The sequence below is a fragment of the Ranitomeya variabilis genome, chromosome 2, assembly GCF_051348905.1.
Source record: "Ranitomeya variabilis isolate aRanVar5 chromosome 2, aRanVar5.hap1, whole genome shotgun sequence".
In the NCBI taxonomy this organism is placed as follows: domain Eukaryota; kingdom Metazoa; phylum Chordata; class Amphibia; order Anura; family Dendrobatidae; genus Ranitomeya; species Ranitomeya variabilis.
The window spans coordinates 1,113,304,765-1,113,319,705 of record NC_135233.1 but is presented as its reverse complement, the minus strand read 5'-3'; the positions used below and the strand labels follow the sequence as shown (position 1 = coordinate 1,113,319,705).

The window sequence follows — 14,941 nt, the reverse complement described above, 5'->3', positions numbered from 1 at the left end:
CGGCTCCTCTTCCCAGGATTCTCTTACCAACCCAAGGGGTCCCCGGACTCGCCTGCCGTACAGGAGCTCGAAGGGGGAGAACCCCGTCGAGGCCTGCGGAACCTCTCGGTAAGCAAATAGCAGGTGTGGGAGGTACCGCTCCCAGTCGCGCCCTTGTGTCTCAACCAGCATGCGTAGCATCTGTTTGAGGGTACCATTGAAGCGTTCACACAAGCCATTGGTCTGTGGGTGATACGCACTCGATACCAGGTGCTTCACCTGCATTTTCTTACAGAGAGCCTCCATTAGGTGAGACATAAATTGGGTCCCTCGATCAGTAAGCATTTCCCTGGGAAATCCTACCCGTGAAAAGATGGCCAACAGGGCATCCGCCACCTTATCTGCCCTAGTTGACGACAGAGCTACTGCCTCTGGGTACCGGGTAGCGTAGTCTACCACAGTAAGAATATATTGCTTTCCAGAGCTGCTGGGGACGGCCAGCGGGCCCACAATGTCCACCGCAATCCTCTGGAAAGGCTCCTCTATCACTGGCAAAGGGATCAGGGAAGCCTTAAGAGCAGGCCCCGCCTTCCCCACTGTTTCACAGGTGATAGAGGAGCAGCAGTAGTTTGACACATCTGTCCCCATCTTAGGCCAATAGAAGTGTTGAGACAGCCGGGCCTTAGTTTTGCTGATCCCCAAGTGTCCAGCTAGCGGGATCTCATGGGCAATCCGCAACAACTCACCCCGGAATTGCTGTGGGACGACCAGCTGTCTTTCCCTCAACCACTCCTTTTGTGATTCTCCGGGTACTGTCTCCCGGTACAACCTTCCTCCTTCCCAGAACACCTTCTCCTTATCAGTCTCGGAGAATGACGTCCCGGCGAGTTGTCTCAAACTCTCTAGGCTCGCATCTGTGTGCAGAGCGGCCTTAAACTCCTGGCTAGGGGAAGCCAGAAGCGATGTCAGGGTCCCTTCCCCACGGGAGCCCTCTGGGACCTGCTCTGGGTCCACCTCTGGTTCAGTCACACTGATGACTGAGGAGGGTCCGGAAGGCAGACAGGTATCTGCGTTCCGGGCACTCTGACTGCGGGTGACAGCAGCTACGTAGGCTGTCTCCCCGGGGATTTCTACAGACCCAACAGCCGACGCTGCTATGGGCTCTACCTCCCCATCCACCCCCATTACCTCAGGAGCATTGCTACTTATGGGCCAGTTACCTTCCTCGGTGGCACTGGTCAATTGCATGGCATCACCTTCCTCACGGTTCCCATGTATCTCCCCATTTCTTGTAGCACCGACACTTGCCCCTGCTAGGGGTTCCTCAGCCGTCTCACTCCGCAGAGCGACTTGGCTGAGCACTCCTGTACCTATGGACACATCAACTTTCACAGAAACATCATTATCAGATACAGTTGGCACAGGTACAACATTTCCACCATCCATCCTAGGGAAAAAATGGTTAACAGATGCATCATTACAAGATAAAGCATGGTCAGGTAACACATGCGATTTCCCATCATCATCATCATCATCACCAGGGTTAACTTTACCCTTATTAGTAGATTGGGGAGGAGGGTCATCCACGAAGTATGCAACCAACCTCCCCAAATCAGTCCCCAACAAAACGTCAGTGGGCAAATTATCAGACAGCCCCACTTCCTTCACCCCGCTCCCGGCACCCCAATCAATAAAAACCCGGGCCATCGGTAAGGGACAGCTGATGCCCCCAATCCCAGTGACAGTTAGGGTTTTCCCCGGAATGATTTCTTCAGGGGCCGCCAGTTCGGGTCGGATGAGGGTTCGTTCAGCCCCGGTGTCCTTGAGGCCGGTAGCAACACGACCTCCCACAGTGACGGGCTGTACGTTGTCACACACCCTCCCAACCACACCACCCACCAAAAGAACAGCTGCATTAGGCCCTGGGGCCTGGGATGAGGGGTTCTTCTGATTGGCTGGACATTGGTGACTGAGGTGTCCAGTCTGCCTGCAGTGGTAACACTGGCGAAGTTCGGTGGTAGGTCTGGTGCTGTTGGCCACGGGGACAGGACCTCTGGTGTGTTGGCTGGTAGGGGTACTGGCGTTGGCTGCAGGCTTACCCCCTCTCCAGCTGGAGGTGACTGGCTTCCGCACGTCCGATCTACGGTTGGCCTCATAGGCATCGGCAATCTGCGCTGCTTTCGTCACGTCTTGGGGTTCTCTGTCCATCACGAACTGTCGCACCTCAGTTGGGCAAAGACGGAAGAACTGGTCTTTGATCATCAGGTCTCTCAGCTGTGCAAAGGTGGTCACTGACAGTCCTTGGGTCCACTGGTCAAAGTGGGTCCCCAGTCCATGCACCACATCACTGTAACTGTCGTGTGGGCCACGTTGGAGGGTCCGAAACTTTTTACGGTACACCTCGGGTGTAAGCTGGTACTTGGCTATCAGAGCCTGCTTGATGGCCTCATAGTCACCATCTTGTTCTTGAGGGAGGGCAGCAAACGCCTCCAGAGCTTTTCCTCTCAGCCCTGGTGTCAGGTACCGTGCCCATTCTTGTGTAGGCAGCTGGTACTGTCTGCAGGCTTTCTCAAAGGCCCGCAGAAAAGTGTCCAAGTCCCCATCCTTTTCCATAACAGGAAAGTGGTCGGGCCGGGGCTTTGGTATCTGAGCGCTGCTGGACTCACGGCTCTGGGCGGTGGAAGGCGTCCCCCCCTGCCGGAGCATCGCCAGTGCATGTTCTCGCTGGGCTTGGCGCTCGGCTCGCTGGGCCTGGGCCTCTCGCTCGGCTCGCTGGGCCTCTCGCTCGGCTCGGGCCTCGGCCTCCTGCCGGTATTGCTGAATCAGCTGCCGACGTCCCTCATGGTCGTCAGTGGGGAATTCTTTCAAGGCCGCCTGCAGGTGGGGGTCCAATTCGCCCGGATTGCTAACGGGGCGGGCATTCAGTGGTTGGACCTCTGCTGCAGCACCATGTTCGCTGGTGCTGGCATCTGCGGCCTCTGGGCTCTGTGAGTGGTCTAGAGCGGCTTCCCATTGCACCAGTTCAGCGACCATTTGAGTCTTGGTCTTGTTCTGGGGGTTCAGGCCATGGTACATGCATATCCCAGCAAGAGTGTCTTTCTTCTGCTGGGTGTACCAGGCTTCTCCTTTCGCAGCCATGGTTGCCAAATAAAAGATAGAATAGAAAAACGAAGAGAAAGGGAAGGGATAATTACCAGTACACAATTGTCTCAAGACTAATAAACACTGAGTTCGTTCTCCAAACTTATTTGCGCAGAGTTCTCGCAAGAACTTTCTGCAAGTTTTTAGTGAGAGGAATGATTGCTCAAACCAAATCACTAATGCTCTAATATCCCACCGCCTTGCCACCAATATGTCACGATTCACACCGTGACTGTCAAGATCCCTTAGCCGCTGCCTACAATATGTCACGGATTGGGGTGACCTTAGACCAGCAGACGGCTATCACATGTGCAGGGGGCTTATCCTAGTTTTCCTCCACTGCCACAATGTGATGAAAAAAAACACACACGAGGCTATTGACCTCTTAGTTTACAGCAGGGGCTTATTTTAGGTATCCCACTGCTCTTCAGTATACCATGAACTGCAGGGATTTGTGTCTATCCCGCTTACAGTTCCACTTAAACCTTGCAGCTCTCTGGCGCCCCCCTTACTCTCAGGTCAGATTCGGTACTGCACCTGGGGTAATTAGTCGCCAGAAAGGCTGCCTGCTATGTACTGGCTATTGGGCGCACTACAGCAACGCGATAATTACTCCCACTCAGGCAGGAACAATAATTATCAAGCCGCAGTCGCTACAGTGACCCCCCAACAGCCGGCACACGGTAAGCTGCCACCAGCGCCGATTAAACGGGTTCGGCTGCTAACCCAAAACAGTAGCGTAAATTCCCTTCAAAGACAGGGTACGTTTTTAGAGCATGGAGAACGAACTAGTAATAAATATTATACCCCATAAATGATTTTTAGGCAGTGTTTATAAAATATTTCACAAAGATGTTACAAATGAGACAATTGCAAATATGTACAAGGTAATTATGAAAATAAAAGGATTAAATGAAGAAAAGATAACACTCACATATTCTCAGATCATTGCATTGCAGGCAACAGGCTAGGAGCTTTCCATCTATCCCAGTGCATTGGCACTCGCAGTCTGGTCGCTTCAGGTAAAAACTCACAACTCTCCCCCTGGAAACCTGCCAGCAACTTTATAACCTACAGCCTGTGACCTCACAGAAAGGGCTGGTTTTTCCAACCCCTCCTACTTCTTCAGTATTGCTCACTGGGCATTAAATATATCTGATGCCCGTAACTTTGCTACAGAACATAAAATAATCGCACCCTACCCATCGTTCATCTCATAGTATCGTGGGCATTCCGATGAGATCAAATATGTCCTATTTGTCACGCACACTGACAGAGAAATCCCTACCTCTGTACCAGATGGAGCTACAAGCCTGTGATTAGAGTGATGCGTAGATCCTCCGAGTGTGATTATGACGATATATTTTGGTGTTCGTAACTTAACCGGTTTGCATAATATCTTCCAAAAACAGAACAAAAGACTTTCATTTTCTGGAAGGTTCTAATCTAGTTAAAGCTGGGCACTTTCCCCCCACAAGAAATACTGGTCGTAAATACCTTTCGTCAATAAAACTCCCCCACAAGGCAAGCTCTTCTACACAGTTAGAAACACAGGGAAGGAAAGAGAACCAGAGAGAAGGGGGGTTTCTTAGCCCACATCCTGGGCTGACAAGAGAAACTAAACTTATATGATATTTCCTACCATATCGTGACACCTTGTGTGTGTTTTTTTTTTTTCATCACATTGTAGCAGTGGAGGGATAACTAAGATAAGCCCCCTGCACATGTGATAGCCGTCTGTTGGCCTAAAGTCACCCCGATCAGTGACGTAGGGGTGACGGTCACGGTGTGAATCGTGACATATTGGTGGCAGAGGTGAGGATTCGTGACAGGCTTCTGGCGTTTGCGAGCATGCATTTTAGAGGATTTTGTTTTGTTCCAATCTCCTCCCTGTGCATTATTTTAGAAATGTTCTTACCTCCCTTCCGAGTATGTTGCCTTGGGTATTCTTTGCCGCACCTCATATCCTTCATCATTATATCTTCCGGCTTCATGTTGAAGTCTGTTTTTCTTCCCGTCCTTTCTTCTTCTAGTTTAACGCCCTCCTAATACTGGCGAATGTGTGTTTCTCAGGTTTGTTGAGGTGTAGTCAGTCTCTGGCGAGGAGTCCGTCGTACAGGTAGTTCACACCGTGGTCCAGGAATCCAAGTCCTTGTTGACTGCACCATCGTCTTAGCCAGTTGTTTGCATCATGGATCCTGTTCCATCTCCTGGTGCCTTGCGCCTCTACTGGAAGGATAGAAGAAAAAACTACCTGTGCATCCAGTTCCATTACTTACTTCCCCAAGTCTTCAAAGTCCTTGCAGATTGTTGGTAGGTCCTTCCTTGCCGTGTCATTGGTGCCAACATGTATCAGAAGAAATGAGTGGACGTCCTTGGAACTGATAAGCTTTGGTATCCTATCAGTCATATCCTTGATCTTCGCACCTGGGAGGCAGCATACTTCTCTTGCGGTTATGTCCGGTCTGCAGATGGCTGCTTCTGTGCCTCTCAGTAGTGAGTCTCCCACCACTACCACTCTTCTTCGCTTCTTGGCTGTACTGTTTGTTGTCACTTCTGGGTGTTGCTGTGTGCCCTTTTCTTCTTTGCTTGCTGGTTGTGCCTCATCCTTAGGTGTGCCATCTCCGTCCTACACAGGGCCTTGGTATCGGTTTCTCAGTTGTGTGGTTGGTGATGTCTCCATGGTCTTCTTGCTTCTTTTGGTCACATGCTTCCACTTGTCTGCTTTTGGGGTTCTCTGACACTTTCTTCACCTTCTGTGACCAGCAAAGATGCTTCTGTTCTGTCTAGGAAGTCTTCATTTTCTTTGACTTTCACAGTTGCAATTTTTTCTTTCAGACCCCGCACCTTTTCTTCTAAAAGGGCCAGTAGTCTACACTTCTGGTTGGCGAAGTTGGATTCTTCTTCTGGTTGATCTGTGAACATGTAGCACATATTGCAGCTCACCATGTAGGTTTTCACATCTGCCGTGTTGCTACTAGATCCTGCTGACTTGCTGTGTGTCTTCATTCTTGTGTAATCTACTCAATAAGCTAAGCTTTCTTGCAATAATGTCCTAGAGGCAAATATTTGGCTTGCTTTCCAAGCAGCTGGTCCCAGCTGTACCCAGCAATCTTCTTGCTGAGGGAGACTCTTTGCTTTTCCCAGAAGGCACTTGGAATATCCAAATTGTCCTCTTCAGGGTTCAATCCCTGGTTTGAATTGATGCCAAAGGAGCCCCAACCAAGTACTGAGTGCATTTGCTGAACATGCATTTCAGTAGGCCAACATTTGAGATTTTACAATCATTTTTCAAGCTGGTGTTATATTCTAATTTACTGAGATAATGACTTTTGGGTTTTCATTGGCTGCAAGCCATAATCATCAACATTAACATAAATAAACACGTGAAATAGATCACTCTGTGTGTAATGACTCTATATAATATGAGTTTCAAGTTTTATATTGAAGAACTGAAATTCACTTTTTGATGATATTCTATTTTAGGGAGAAGCCTGTGTAGCCACTCTATAAAACTGTCCCACTAGTTAACCCCTTCAGTGAACACCGTAAACCAAACCTATGCATTTTTCCCCAAACTGTCAGAAAAAAATGTGGTAAAAGCGGGAACAAAAAGACAAATTTAAATATAGATGGTATGGCTGAAATCACTATCTTGTCCTGCAAAAAACAAGCTCTGTCAGTGGAATAATTAAAAAGTTATAGCTCTCAGAATAAAGTGAATGCAAAAACTATTTTCTTCTATAAAATAGGTTTTTTTTGTGCTAAAGTAGCAAAACCGAAAACGACAACTGTGGTGTCACCGTAATGGTACTGACCCGAAAAATTCAGCGGCCTTATCACTTTTACCACACGCGGAACGGCATAAAAAGAAAAAAATATTGCTGTTTTTTGTTCATTCTGCCTCCAAAAAATAGCTCTCAGAATATGGCAATATATGTGAAGGTTTGGCTGGCTGTAGAGTATACCTTCCCACACCCTGGACAGGCTGGGGGTAACACCTTCTCTGGCCTCCTTTTTAGCACTGGCCACGTTACGGTCCATCATCCCATTGATCAGCTGCACAGGACCACCTTCCTTGTGATCCCCGTGCTTCTCCCCATCCTTTCTCATTACCTCAGGAGCTGTGCCAATCATGGGGCAGCTACCACCGGCCATCACCCCGCAGCATGACGTGGCCGAAATCTCCTTTACTAAAACACACATTTTTATTATGCATCACATTCACATTATTATTATTATTATTATTTATTATTATAGCGCTATTTATTCCATGGCGCTTTAAATGTGAGGGATGTACATGATAAAAACAAGTACAATAATCTTAAACAATACAAGTCATAACTGGTACAGGAGGAGAGAGGACCCTGCCCGCGAGGGCTCACAATCTACAAGGGATGGGTGAGGATACAGTAGGCGAGGATAGAGCTGGTTGTGCAGTGGTTTGGTCGATTGGTGATTACTGCAGGTTGTAGGCTTGTCGGAAGAGGTGGGTCTTCAGGTTCTTTTTGAAGGTTTTGATGGTAGGTGAGAGTCTGATATGTTGGGGTAGAGAGTTCCAGAGTAGGGGGATGCGCGAGAGAAATCTTGTATGCCATTGTGGGAAAAGGAGATAAGAGGGGAGTAGAGAAGGAGATCTTGTGAGGATCGGAGGTTGCGTGCAGGAAAGTACCGGGAGACGAGGTCACAGATGTATGGAGGAGACAGGTTGTGGATGGCTTTGTATGTCATGGTTGGGCTTTTGTACTGGAGTCTCTGGGTAATGGGGAGTGTAGTATAGCGACCACTGTGGCAGCTAGGGGGCGCTGTGTGTGCTCCTTGAGATATGCATTGAGGCATATATATGGTGTGCAAGGACCTGTGGTGATGTCACGCTCACCTGACTAGCCATGTGACAGGTACCTGGGTGTGGTTACACCTATGTAAAGGAGGTGTGTGGAGCACATGGAAGAATGTGAGTGTTAGTGAGTGAGTGTCTGTCAGGGTGGACACACTCCCGTGTGTCCTGACAGGACACTGCAGAGTGGCCTGTGTGCTGGACAGTTCCAGGTGGGGACAGACGTCCTGGAAGCACACAGTGCCCATTCCAGGCTGTAGAGCCTGCGTGCTGGACATAGCACGGACGGTTGGTGTTGGAGGCTCCGGCGAGTGGAGTCGTCCTGGAAGCACCTGGAGACCGTAGACCTGGACGGTCTGTGTTGAGGATCTGGGACTGACCTGAAGTCAGTGTGAGAGTGAGAAACGTCTGATGGATACCTCTGTGGAGAGGAGGGATCCGGGAAACCTGTGCGGCACCAACAGGTAACGGGAAGGAACCGTGTGATACTGACTGGGGTCAGAGTGAGAGACTTTGTGTATGGGCACCTCGGAGGCCAAGGGGTGTCCAGGAACCCGTAAAGGTTGCCAACGGGTAACGGTCTGAAAACCGTGTATAATGCTGATTGGGGTCAGAGACGAACTGTGGTAAAGATTAATATATGCAGACTGTGTTCAAACTGTTACCAAGTTCCTGTGGATGTGGTTTACATTGTGTGAAATAAACCATATGGACTGTGTTTTGATAGAAAACCGTGCCCGAGTGCTTTAATCCCGTGCCAAGCGAGTGTCCCTCAAGACACGTAGTATGCACTATGCTACAGGAGCCAGTGAAGAGATTGACAGAGGGGAGAGGCCGGGGAATAGCGGGGGAACAGGTGGATAAGTCGGACAGCTGAGTTTAGATTGGAGGGGTGCGAGAGGTTACAGTAGTCGAGGCGGGAGATGATGAGGGCATGGACTAGGGTTTTTGCAGATTCTTGGTTTAGGAATGTACAGATCCGTGAAATATTTTTGAGTTGAAGGTGGCAGGAAGTGGAAAGGGCTTGGGTATGCGGTTTGAAGGAGAGATCAGTGTCAAGGATTACCCCGAGACAGCGAGCTTGTGGGACTGGGGAGAGTGGGTAGCTGTTTACTGTAATGGATAGGTTCGTTGGAGGGGTCGCGAGAGATGGGGGAAAGACAATGAATTCTCTTTTATCCATGTTAAGTTTTAGAAATCTAGCGGAGAAAAATGATGAAATAGTGGACAGACATTGAGGGATTCTGGTTAGTAGGGAGGTGATATCTGGTCCAGAGATGTAGATCTGTGTGTCATCAGCATCAGCATTGAGATGATATTTAAAACCATGAGATTCTATGAGCTGTCCCAGGCCAAAAGTGTAAATGGAGAAGAGCAGGGGCCCTAGAACTGAACCTTGCGGGACTCCGACAGATAGGGGGCGAGGTGAGGAGGTGGTGTGTGAATGGGAGACGCTAAATTTTCGGTTAGTTAGGTATGACGAGATCCAGGATAGGGCCAAGTCTGTGATGCCAAGGGATGAGAGGGTCTGTAGTAATAGGGAATGGTACACTGTGTCAAAGGCAGAGGACAGGTCCAGGAGGAGGAGTAGTGTCGCTCTTGGCGGTTAATAGGTCATTGGTGACCTTAGTTAGGGCAGTTTCAGTGGAGTGGTGTGACCGGAAGCCTGATTGTAAGCGGTCGAAAAGGGAGCAGGAAGATAGATGGGAGGACAGTTCAAGATGGACGTGTTGTTCCAGTAGTTTTGAGGCATAGGGGAGAAGTGATATAGGGCGATGGCTAGATACAGAGGATGAACACTTACATGACATGACAGATCAGATCTGGGAGGGTTGTCAGGGATGTATCGGGTATTTGTATCCTGACCTCTTTTAATGCACCCCATGATCCTGTTTGCCTTGGCAGCTGCTGCCTGGCACTGGCTGCTCCAGGTAAGTTTATCATTAACTAGGATCCCCAAGTCCTTCTCCCTGTCAGATTTACCCAGTGGTTTCCCGTTCAGTGTGTAATGGTGATATTGATTCCTTCTTCCCATGTGTATAACCTTACATTTATCATTGTTAAACCTCATCTGCCACCTCTCGGCCCAAGTTTCCAACTTATCCAGATCCATCTGTAGCAGAATACTATCTTCTCTTGTATTAACTGCTTTACATAGTTTTGTATCATCTGCAAATATCAATATTTTACTGTGTAAACCTTCTACCAGATCATTAATGAATATGTTGAAGAGAATAGGTCCCAACACCGACCCCTGCGGTACCCCACTGGTCACAGCGACCCAGTTAGAGACTATACCATTTATAACCACCCTCTGCTTTCTATCACTAAGCCAGTTACTTACCCATTTACACACATTTCCGCCAGACCCAGCATTCTCCTTTTGTGCACCAACCTCTTGTGTGGCACGGTATCAAGATATACTACGTCCAATGACTCACCTTGGTCCAGTCTATAGCTTACCTCTTCATAAAAGCTGATTAGATTGGTTTGACAGGAGCGATTCCTCATAAACCCATGCTGATATGGAGTTACACAGTTATTCTTATTGAGATAATCCAGAATAACATCCCTCAGAAACCCTTCAAATATTTTACCAACAATAGAGGTTAGACTTACTGGCCTATCATTTCTAGGTTCACTTTTAGGGCCCTTTGTGAATATTGGTACCACATTTGCTATGCGCCAGTCCTGTGGAACAGACCCCGTCGCTATAGAGTCCCTAAATATAAGAAATAATGGCTTGTCTATTACATTACTTAGTTCTCTTAGTACTCCTGGGTGTATGCCATCCGGACCCGAAGATTTATCTATTTTACTCTTACTTATGAAGCCGGTTTCACACCTCTATTTGGGTTAGATTGGTGACCCTTAATATAGGGCTTTCTTTGTCTCTCGGCATTTCACCTAGCATTTCATTTTCCACTGTGAATACGGTGGAGAAGGTGTTTAATCAGGGATGTATCGGGCAACCAACCGTCCCAGATGAGTTCCCAATAAAACATTTGGGGGGAGATTCTCCGACACCCCCACTTCCCTTATCCCCCTCCCCGCACCCCAATCCAGAAACACCTTGGCCATCGGTAAGAGAAGACGAACACCACCAAAACCGGTGACAGGGTCTTCCCAGGAATGAGTTCCTCCTCTAACACAAACTCGGGGTGCACAAGAGTTCGTTCTGCGCCAATGTCCTTAAGCCCAACAGTAATGGTGTTGCCCACAGTAACTGGTTGCAAATTCTCGCGGGCTTTCCCAACCGGCCCACCCACAAAAAGAATGGCTGCACTGGGGCCTCAGGTGTGGGGTTCATCTACTGCCTCTCTGGGCAGGTGAGGCTGATGTGGCCAGTTAGGTCACAGGTATAGGAGTGCTGGGAGTCCTATGCAGGCCGGGTGCTGGAAGATGGGGCCAGATCCCCTGAGGGTGGTGACTGCTGACTTCCGCACCTCCGTGTATGATTGGCTTCATACGCATCGGCGATCTGTGCAGCCTTGATGACTTCCTTTGGCTCCCGGTCTAGCACAAACTGTCGCACCTCCATGGGTCTTTCACCATCAAATCCTTCAGTTCCTCAAAGGTGGTGATTGACAGTCCTTTAACCCACTGCTCAATGGTGGTTCTGAGCTTATCCACCACTTCACTGTAGCTGTCATGGGGTCCACGCTGGGGGCTCGGAACTTTTTCCGGTAAACCTCAGGAATCAGCCGGTACTTTATCAGGGCCTTCTTGATGGCCTCATAGTCTCCATCTTGGTCTCGAGGGAGAGAATCAAACACCTCCAGATCTTTTCCTCTGAGCCCTGGAGTTAACTATCGGGCCCATTGGTCCTCGGGCAGCTGGTACTGTCTGCAGGCTTTTTAAAAACCCCACAGAAATATGTCCAAGTTCCTGTCCTTGTCCATCACAGGATAATGCTCGGGACAGGGTTTAAAGCAATTGGCTTTGCTGGACTCACTGCTGTATGGGGAAGATGTCTGCCCCTGGATTCAGGCTAACTCCAGCTGGTACAGATGATCGCTTGCCACTCTTGCTCAGCTCTCTCAGCCTGTCACTCTTGGAATTGCAGAATCTGCTTCAGACGTCCCACACGATCGTCTGTGGCGTTGCTCCAAGGCCATCTGCAGGAGGGGATCCACTCTACTCTGGTTGCGAGTATGGCTGCCATTCACCGGTTGGACCTCTGCAGCAGCGCCATCTGCACCTGGGCTGGCTTCCACATCATCAGGGCTCTGGTGACGGACTGGCTCTGCAGCAAGTTGCAACAGTTATGCAATCATTTGGCGCTTGGTTTTGCCCATGGAGTCAATCTATATCAGCGTAGAGAGGGCAATAAGAACACCCTTGGTCTGCTGGTTATACCTGGGATCTCCCATCGTAGCCATCATTTCCAAATAAAAGATAGGATGGAAAAACAACAGAAGGGGAGGGTATAACAGCTACACGTACAGTAATGTCACAAATAAAAAATATTAAAATACTGAGTCTGGTTCCTTAAAACCTTGCACAGGATTCTCGCAAGAACCGTGCAAGTTTTCAGTGACGGGAATGATTTCTCAAACCAGATCACTGATCTGTAAAATCCCACCGCTTGCCGCCGATTTGTCAGGGATCCAACTATTTGTCATGACTTTCTTACCCCCACAAATCCCTGATATCACAGGCTGGGAAGGTCACCAGTACCACCCGCTGTGATCTTTGGAGCGACCTGCTCTCTGCTGCCCCGTATCATCCGGACAATTACACAATTGCCCAATGATCAGGCCACAGCCTGTTCACACCACTAGGCCGGCTATCAGAAAATGAATGGTGAACTTACGGCAGATACACCTCCAGATTCCAACACATGGAATATGTGAAATTCTCTCTTCAGAGAGGAAGAGGACTAGAATTCTAGTGCCACCTATTGGAAGTAGCAATCCTATCCATTAATGTCGACCCTTTAACGAGCCTTGTCACGTGACTTAGGATAAAAGCCAAACCAGAATCCTCTATTTGCAGGCACTGTGTTTCGGGGTACTGCCCCTCGTCAGTGCAAAGTGGAGATCTGGTTTGGCAATTTGCGTATTTCCCAGAGGAGCATTGCGGCTTTAAGTCTCCTCATCTCGACATGATTAACATGTCACTCTCTGCAAGGAGACATGATACTTCATGGAATATGTGTACACACTCTGGTATGATCACAGCAAACTCTGATAACCCCAGACAACTCGCTGCCACCACCACTCTGTTTCAGTTGAATGAACACCGTTTAAACGGTAGCTATCACTTCGAGGTGTAGTTTACAGAACAGAGCTATTTTATATTTAATCCAACAGGAGGCAGTGTTTATGAAAACTATACAAAAGATTTTACAAGGGGGGCAAAACAATACAGCATAAACCGTTCCATAAAATAAAAGGGATTAACAGAAGAACTTGCTATACCGATCGCAGAGACGATGCAGTTTAGCCGAAGGACAGCGCTTCGATTTGGCCGTCAGTAACGGGGTTCCTACATACATGACATGTAGCTCTCTGTATGAACACTGATGATTGTCCCTGATGTGCGCTGTACTCAGTCCTTCATAATTTTAGGAAATCCCAATTTATGTAAAAACTCTTCATAAAGCGATCACCGAAGGTTGAGACTGATGTCATCTTTTCTATCGGGATTTTAGCTACACTTAGAAACCAAACATGGCCTAGCTACTTGTGGTTATATGGGTCCTATGGATTTGGCGCTTTTTTGTGGGTGTTATCATGATGAGAAAACGTGTATTTTTGGCCTAGTTATCCCGGTGCCAACAATGTACGTCTCATTAATATTGAATGTGTAGAAAATCCAATATTCCATATTTTCTCCTGGAGCCTTACTGTCTGCTCTTTCATTGTACTGTCATTGTGGCTATTTGTAAAGGGGTCATATCTTCTCTGATCCACTTCAGACCCTAATAAGGCTTTTCCTGTCTCTCTCTCTACAATAGACATCCTCTGCAGTCATCTTAAAGAGGAGTCCTCACATTTTAATTAATCTGCTTCACATAGCTGTGTCACTGCCATTTTTCATAAAGACAGGTTTGATTGCTAGCTCCCAGCTCCTCAGGACAAATGGTTGATGATGAAAGGAAAAAAGGAAGGGGGAATATGAGGGACCTCAAGGATTTTTAATATTTTCTATGATAGTTATGATCACTTTCTAACCGTAAGGAAATCAGAGGTATTACGGAGGTGTTCTATCCCTTTCCAGCAGACCTGGTGACTAGTGATGAGAGAGTGTGGATAAGGTGTTATTCTAGCACGCTCTTGTCCTAATAGAGTATCTTCGGCGTGATCGAATACAATGCTCAAGTTGCTGAGACTGCATGTTCGACAGCTGCAATGCATGCAGGGGAGGCCAGTTCGTTAGTCAATCCCTTTTAGTGCAAAGATAAACAGGGCTTCTGTCTTAGATGAAGTCTTCCTCAACTTATATCTTGTTTAGAAGCAAACACTTGCGTAACCAAGTATTACACAAGCCCTACCAAGTTCTATTTGTCCGATTAAGTATCTGGAGGAGTTGGCCAACTCTTTAGACATCAATCAACATCGGACAAATAAATCACTGGATAAAATATGCCAAAGGCTCTCCTGGTACCAAATGTCTTATCCTACTATAAAACACATTTCTCACTAAACATGGATAACGAAACTATGCAGTAACTGGATGATACTATAAACATACACTTTCCCACTAAAGATTGATAAAGGAGCTATATGGTCCAGGTGTTTGGAAAATTACAGAAAGTACAAGGCTAATATAAGCTGAACGGTTACTAATATCTTGGATTCCTGATGGCCATTAACATCTTAGCACTACAGTCCTCATCAATTCCCCCCAAAACAGTCTACACGTCTCAGATGCTCAACACGCTGCCGCCACTCATTAAACGGGTTGATGAGTCCATAAAATACACACTGCTGTCCAATAGGCCTCACTCTCTCCGAAAGGCTATGGATTCTTAGAGCA

General features: G+C 47.9%; 1 protein-coding gene across 3 annotated transcripts in view; it reads left to right on the top strand.

Moving 5' to 3' along the window:
* The window catches only part of LOC143808883 (uncharacterized), a 145,460-nt gene that overhangs the window by 41,141 nt on the left and 89,378 nt on the right, over window positions 1-14,941 (top strand). Inside the window, exon 1 of one of the 3 annotated variants that reach the window (XM_077292053.1) lies at window positions 6,059-6,069. The exons of the other annotated variants lie outside the window; for them this stretch is intronic. The gene's annotated coding sequence lies outside the window, so the exon portion shown is untranslated. Of the gene's footprint in view, window positions 1-6,058; window positions 6,070-14,941 lie in introns of those variants that run through there. 3 annotated transcript variants of the gene reach the window in all.